The following is an 8,513-nucleotide window of genomic DNA, read 5'->3' as shown; positions in this document are numbered from 1 at the left end:
TCCTTTATGTATTGTACGTTCTGTCCGATAACTGCTTAGGTGTGAAATCGGAATCCATTGTGTGTGTACATTTATAAATAACAACCAACAATACTCACAAGGAAGCTGCGACCACACTAGCAACCCCAACAGTCAAATGTACAGTAAATTAAACTGTCCAGTACAAACATCACAAATGACTTAACAACATTGTAGGTTGTGGCGACGGGCTAAAACCAGTATTTCTCACCGAAAGCGCCACCACTGCCCGCGCTGCCAGACACGTAAGCATCCACTGGCACACACTGGCACAAACTAAGCCATGCAGTTACTACAGAATCCATTAAATTATCTCGGTGAAACTTGCAGTAGATGCCAAAAAATTTAGTATGATTAAGAAACTTTCTTTCGAACTTTTCAATCTTTCATGAATCTATTTTATAAACTTCTTACTATAAACAATAACTGAGGTTCGCAAAATATCATGATATTGAAATCTGCGGTGCCTTAGGTGATATGGAACTGAGAATTGCTGGTTTTAGGTCACTGCCCTCATGACTTCTGGTGGTTGGTCTGTCAGGTTGGAAGTGTGACGCCTGAACCTGTCAAACCCAACACAGGCCTGACCTGCCAAGGCGTACTATACGACATACTGGCCACCGGGTTGCTAACACGGACAGTAACAGATTAGACGGTAGATGAACTGACACAAGAAAGCACTTTTGGCGTCTGTGTCACTGACATGATCAGCAAACTTGTGAACAGTTTTGCATCTTGTTAGTCACATCTCACTAAAATTCAACACTCTAAATAATATCTTCTCAGTGTCTAACTAATCATCTGCTAACTAATTATACCTTACAAATTTGACTCCTCCTTAATTCAGCAAAAGACCTGAATAACTAAAAAAGAAGAGAAAACAAACTTCTTTACTAGTTTCTCTCTGGATCTTCTACCGCTCCTCAGGAACGGTGCTGACCGCCGTCCCTTTTTTCATTACCTCTATGCTGCCTCTGTGCCGCCGCTACACACACACACACACACACACACACACACACACACACACACACACACACACACACCTGCTGTATATACCAACATTCGCTACAACGGGTTCACTATGACCGCACTTGCCCTACAGGACGGATTGGATGTGTCAATACCATACCATCATTCTCACAACCACTGCCACTACCACGCTTCCGATAATCGACTCACTGTTGCCCTCTCACCTGCATCCAATATTATTGCGATAACCATTGTCAGTCATCGCCACCTGTCTGCACCTACTCGTCAACTAACACTCCCCCCCCCCTCCTTTGCACCTTCTACACCCACACAACTGAAGCACTTCAGGCCACACACACACACACACACACACACACACCACACACGCACTTCACAACTAGTTAGCACTAGACATCAAAACTCTAATCTTCATACATAAGAATTACATGTGTATTCACTGAATGAAATATTCATTTATGTGCAGAGCTTTTTGTTTTCTGTAAAACTACACACCGAATTTACAACTTCTACACACAAACGCGCGCACACACGCACACACACACACACACACACACACACACACACACACACACACACACACACACACACACACACACACACACACACACACACACACACACACACACACACACACACACACACACAGACGCCGTTGCCTCTCTTCACAATTCACAGCATTTTTGATTGTGCACCTCAAATTGCCTTTCTCAATCTTCTTTGTTATTTCACTTTCACACAATTTTCCTTCACTTCCACTACCCCCAACAACACCACCACCACCACCACCACCACCACCACCACCACCACCACCACTACCACCACCTGACGCTTGAATAATATTACATTGTGGCCTCATTTGGCTTTCTCGCCAAAACCGTCTTATCAGTTTTCTCAACAATATACGTCCTTATTTCTCTTCACAAGATTGCATATCAAGATTGCTTTCAGTTCTACTACAGTGAAGACGCTATTGTAAAGTAAGGTGATCTCATCCTGACCCTTTATGACCTCTCTCGAAAAGTGCAATACGAGACAATGCTAACGAGATTAAGAATGAGAGGCAAAAAATTGTGAATGACCAGCCGTTTTGTACATAGTTACGGGGAGGGAGGAACGGCTCGTGCATGAAATGGCTAAAGTTACCCTGGTTGTATATAAGAAATGAACCTCGACATCTGCTGCTAGGAAAGCTATATGCATTTTAATATATATATATATATATATATATATATATATATATATATATATATATATATATATATATATATATATATATATATATATATATATATATATATATATATATATATATATATATATATATATATATATATATATATATATATATATATTACCATCGATGCCTTGCTCTTCGCCTCCAGAAACGTTTTCTCCATCATCGCTGCTGCTCTTGTCCGTTCAGCCTCCCATTATGAATTGTAACGTTTTCTTTTTAATTGATTTTTTCTTCCTGCATGTGTCTGCGTCATAGGGATCTAATAATACCCGAGATCTCCACTTGGTGTTAATTTTCAGGCAAACACGAATGCATAACAAGCCTGGGAGGTTAAACTGTGGCCTTTGTACATACACCTTTTGTTTCTGGAATGTGCTTTGTCTGCATATCAATTTGGTTTTGGTTGTCTCGCTTTTGTGTATGCCAACCGTGTTTGTGTGTCTGCGTCTGTGCCTGTCTTGTCTATGTGTGTGTGTGTGTGTGTGTGTGTGTGTGTGTGTGTGTGTGTGTGTGTGTGTGTGTGTGTGTGTGTGTGTGTGTGTGTGTGTGTGTGTGTGTGTGTGTGTGTGTGTGTGTGCTCCTGTGTATATCTCACCTGTCTGATGTGCTGTGAGGTGTGCAAATGTGCGTCCTTTGTTTCATTCCCGTGTATTGTAAGCGTGTTGTTTATCTGTTGCTTCTGTTTTAAGTATCATTTGCAGAACTGTTTATACATAGACGTGTTTATTTTCTGTCTTCTTAGTCATTCAACTTTATTTTAGCTTATGTGTGTTGCAGAACTGTATGTTTACGTAGATCATTATGATTCATGTTTTTTTTCTTTTTCCTATCTCACTCTGCATACGACTGACAAAAACGAGGCATACCTGAGAAGCAAACAGTATAATTATGTGTACTGGTGGGCGTCTTTGGGATTCGTCTGGGTGTTTAGTGACAGGTTCTCCTTGACAAGTGTCGGTGAGGGATGAGAATCAGGGTGGGTAATGCACTCTCTTGCACTATTAATATACAGGCAACCTAAGAAAGTAATAATATTTAAATAACGATATATGCAAAGATGAAAAACAACGATAAATTGAATGTAAGAACTAGAGCTTGTACGTACTTTTTTTTTTTTCAAATATCTCGTGGGGTGTTGAGTTTTTCATCGACTACACACATAAAAGATTAAGAGACTAGTAATTTTTCGTTTTTATAATTATCATCAGTTTATCCAATTATTCTTACTGTCCACTCGTTCACATATCTCCCACATTTACTTCTATATCAGTACATCTATTTACAACCACTCTTTCACACTGCTTACTTGTCAATTCGTCAAACTCGAATCTGCAGTCTTACCTGTCACTGCCTGCGTTCTTACATCCACTTTTCCCTCTGTTCGTTCCTTCATATAGTCCCAATATCATTATTTCACCGCGTCAGGAATCATTAGTTCACTCGCACCTCCTTCACTCTCTCCCTGGCCGCGCCGCAACGAACGACAGGGGGTGAAGCATCGTCAAATACCACTTTAATCACACTTAATCCGAGCGCATGGACACTTTTTTCACGGTCATCACCACGAGGAACATTCATGGAGGGAATCACGCGCCCATTCAGGCCTCTGGGTCGTCGCCTTGACCCTGCTTCAGGCCATAATTACAAGGGGAGTGAGGATTATAGAGATACGCTGCGAGAGGTGAATTAAGGTGGCGGGGTCGGGCAGGAAGCGGGCTCTGGTAATTAAGACTTTGAGCGCACGTCACACCTGAGGATGTAAAGTGAGGTAAATAAGCTGGAAATATTTGCAGTCAGACTTGGATGATGCGAAGGGAACGAGAATGTTAATGGGGGACCTGCGTTGTGGCGGGTTAGTGTCAGGAAGAACCAGGGGTCGGGAGAAACTGCAATTACCGAGGATACTAATTATAAGGAGCATTAAGACCAGTCCCGGCCTTGCCCTCGCTCTCGCTGGCTTATGGGGCTAGTCATAAAAAAAAAAGGCTCCTCTCCTACCCCTACCCACCACCACCACCATCACCACCACCACCACCATCACTACCCTCTGCCGGTTAATATGAGAAGAGGGGGCTAAGATATTGCAAAAAATCGTGATTACCTCAAGAACTTAGCTGATCATCTTCCGCTGTGGTGACTTGTATGTTATTCATTATATATTATTTTCTTCTATATATGCGTTCATTCAACCATTTGTCCACCTATCTATTTATCTATCTATTTATCTATTCATCTATTATATCTATGCATCCAGTTATCTCCTTATCTATCTATTTACCTACTACTTCCTGTCGTCTGAAAAAAAAAGATAAATTGTTCCCATTCATACATTTACCTATCCATCTATCTATCCACTTACTAACACATCAACCTACTCATCCTTTCTTTCTGCCCTCAACCCCCCCCCCAAAAAAAAAAAAAGTAAAATAGCATAAAAAAATAAATAAAATCAAAAGAGAAAAATCATCTATTTACTCATCCGTCCATCCATCTCATTATCTGCCTGTCAATCTACCAAGCCAACTTTGTCGTCCGCTATAAAAAAAAAAAAGTAAAAAAGGGAAACACACACACACACACACACACACACACACACACACACACACACACACAGTTTTTCCACCAATGTAGTAGGTAAATCAGGTTCCCCTTCCGGAGGCGCTGGTCAGGACGTGTTGTTATTTGAGGGAAAAGAAAGAAAAGTCTCCCTCGAGTCTGGATTGTAATATTCCTGGGCCGTAATTACGTGGGCCCGGCAGAGAGGTCACGCAGCCCCGCCGGGATGACCGTTCGATATCACCGGAGAATAGGAGAGCCGGGGAGGGCAGTGCATAACGAAAATACTCCCTTTATTTATACAGCAAGGAAGAAATACGCGGGTAGGAAGAGAGAGAGAGAGAGAGAGAGAGAGAGAGAGAGAGAGAGAGAGAGAGAGAGAGAGAGAGAGAGAGAGAGAGAGAGAGAGAGAGAGAGAGAGAGCAGGAAAGGAGAAAGCGTCGAGTCGATCAAGGAAGAGAGAGAGAGAGAGAGAGAGAGAGAGAGAGAGAGAGAGAGAGAGAGAGAGAGAGAGAGAGAGAGAGAGAGAGAGAGAGAGAGAGAGAGAGAATTCTATCGGCTGTCCTTTTGTTCACATTATTATTATTATTATTATTATTATTATTATTATTATTATTATTATTACTATTATTATTATTATTATTATTATTATTATTATTATTATTATTATTATTATCATCATCATCATCATCATCGTCATCGTCGTCATTATCCTCTCCCTCTTACAACAAGGAAAGGTATTCTGTTCTATATAGCCAGTTCACCATTTCTGTCCTCGCTCCCACCCACTTTTGCTCACCTTTTAGCGCCTGTCTTGTGATCTGGGGTCTCTTGAACACTCTGCAGGATGGACGACGACTAGCATTATGGACCATATTCTGAAACACTTTTGCGCCACACCTTCACTACATTCTAAAGGCTCTAGTTGAAGTGGTACGGTTTTTTATGGGCGTTTTTATGACTTTAGTGATAGATTAACAAGGTTTCTACATTATTAACCGGAGAGGTAAAGTCACGAGTAAACCTATTATCTGTTATATAAGTTAGATTTGTTGCATTCTCAACTGTCTTCCCTTCACGAATGTGTTTCCTCTGAGGCTTTACTGTTCCCTTTCATTTTTCATCCTCCCTCGACCAAAATCCTGAATGCAAGCGACGATTTTGAAGCAACGGATGATAAGGGAGATAGAATTGGTGTAAACTTAGATAAAAAAAAAAGAAGTTTTCAAGTAGAGTGGTAGATGAATGGAATAGACACATTAATCAGACTGTTAGTGCTGAGTCATTAGGAAGCTTCAAAGGAAGAGTAGACAAATTTATGGACGAAAATGATAGGTGGAAGAAAGTAAGTAAGTGTTTTTCGTACAGGGACTTCCACGTGTCGGCCTGATGTCTTCTTGCAGCTTCCTTTATGATCTTATTCGGGGCATACAAACACAAGGCTGAACTTTGCAAATGAACACAGCCTCGAGTAGATTTGAGCCACTGAAGCCCGCCTCCTCCTCCTCCTCCTCCTCCTCCTCCATGCCGGACAGGTATTGCTTACTTATCGATCAGCGCGTGAAGGAAGCGGAGGATGAACAGGTAGGCGAGGTGGCTGGCCGCTGATAGCCCTAGGATTTGTAGCTTCACCTTTTTTTTCTCTCTTCTTCGTTTTCGTCTTGTTGTCATCGTCGTCGTCGTCGTTGTTTTTCTTTTTTTTATTCCTCTTCTTTCTACTACTATCATCATCATCATCATCATCATCATCATCATCATCTCGTACATTACAAAGAGCGTCATGTCATGTTTTACTGACTCACATTCTCACAACGATGAGGTACAGAGTTTTGAGACAACCAACATTATTTAACGTGGAATGCTCGAGAACTTACACTAAAACATGTAAAAAAAGTGGTATTTCAAAATTTTCCATTATCAGAAATTATCCCACAAGAAAAAAAACTAGTTCCCGTCCAAATTTCAATCTCACATTTACTCTTTCGGTTTCAAAACAAACTTAATTTATAGTGCAAGTAAACTCCGCTAGAAGCAATGGAAAAGAAAGGAAAAGAAAAAAAAACTATTGATGCTTTATTGTCATTTAAGTTGAACGAGTCGTTTATCTAGCTATAACATAACTCCATTCACACATCACCAATCAGTTAATATATTCAACTAATATATATATTTTTTTTGTGTTGTTGACTTGTAGCGCCGATACGCAATTCTGACGTCTTTTATTTTTTTGGAGGTTTACAAGTTATACGATATTGACTGTTATATAATTCATGCTTTCCAACCAAATACGAGAGGCAGTTCAGGGATTTAGATTTATATAAGGTATTTTTTCTTTGTTTCCGTAGTGAGGAATATTCTTCTAGCCACTAACCAGTATCATCAAATAGGGTTCAGTCGCAGTTGTAGCTACGTGCATATAACGAGTCACTCAGGTCAGTAAATTAATCCGCCAATTAGCAAATATACTACATCTAAACTACCAACTTTGAAACTCTGTATACTCCGAATTCCTTTTCACATAATTAACTGTTACTACTAACTACTACCAACTGCTACTGCTACTACTACTACTATAATAAAAATAACAAAAACATTACTACTACTACTACTACTACTACTACTTCTACTATTACTACTACTACTACTATTACCACCATCACCACAACCACCACCACAACCACCACCCCTATGCATATCCAGCCAAATATAGACCATAATTACACTGTGCAAGTAAAATTGTAAAATGAGGGAATTACCATTTAAAAAGTCATGCATTTAAATCACGACGCTCTTGAACCTGCATACCACAGCGATTTTCTTGTGAACCACCAAGCGCGGCGCGTGTCTCCTCATACTCTGCAGTTTGTACAGAGAAGCTGTGGACACGTCAAGGCGAAGGAAACACCGTCGGTCATGCAAACACAATTACCCCGGGTCAGGAAGACGTTCGTGCCGCCGGGATCAATAAGCCTCGCGATCCGCTTTTTCAAACTCTCCTCCAGCCAACATGAGCTCGTGTCTGACCTCCAGCACGACCTTCGCACATCGCCAAGGTCAAGATGAAAGCATGAGTCAGTCAACAGATGTGTCGGACATGGAGAGAGGGGATGGGGCCGCTAAGTGAAAGGTGTCCAGAAAGTATATGAAAAGTTTTAAGGCGGGTGTAAATATCTTGTTCACTTGCTTGCGTTACTCCTTGCCACGGCGCTCGTCTTCGTCTCCTTGGCGTATGAGACTGGTGTTAAAAAAATCTTCACTTCAGGACCAACTCTGGCACAGTGGTTATTACAGTTTATCTTCTCCGTGTGTCGCCAAGCGTGCCCGCTCATCTATCAGTACACAGGGGAAACTCAACAGCTCGGTCCAGGATTCGAGTCGAGACGTGCGGGATGAGTAGGGAAGGTGAATACTTCAAATGACAAAGGTACTGGCCATCAAAAATAAAGATTTAGCACAAGTCAACGTTAATAAACTTACTTCGCGCAGTTATTCATCCGTTACTCAGTTTTTCCTCTGTATATATTTCTTGAGAATCTGGACTGAATGAGGTACCTCAATTCAGCAAGCGATAGGTGAGGGCACTGTAAGCGATGCGCCGCTGTGGTGTGTTATTGCCAAGCACGGCAATAACACCTTAAATACAGTATTGACACAGGGACGAGGAGAAGAAAATGATTGTGAGTGGTGACGAGGGGCGTGCACAGGAAGTTGT

General features: G+C 41.2%; 1 protein-coding gene across 4 annotated transcripts in view; it reads left to right on the top strand.

Moving 5' to 3' along the window:
* The window catches only part of LOC135104243 (uncharacterized), a 46,000-nt gene that overhangs the window by 15,924 nt on the left and 21,563 nt on the right, over positions 1-8,513 (top strand). The gene's annotated exons all lie outside the window — the stretch shown is intronic.

This window comes from Scylla paramamosain, chromosome 1, assembly GCF_035594125.1.
Source record: "Scylla paramamosain isolate STU-SP2022 chromosome 1, ASM3559412v1, whole genome shotgun sequence".
Lineage (NCBI taxonomy): Eukaryota > Metazoa > Arthropoda > Malacostraca > Decapoda > Portunidae > Scylla > Scylla paramamosain.
This window is presented reverse-complemented; position numbering and strand designations above follow the sequence as displayed.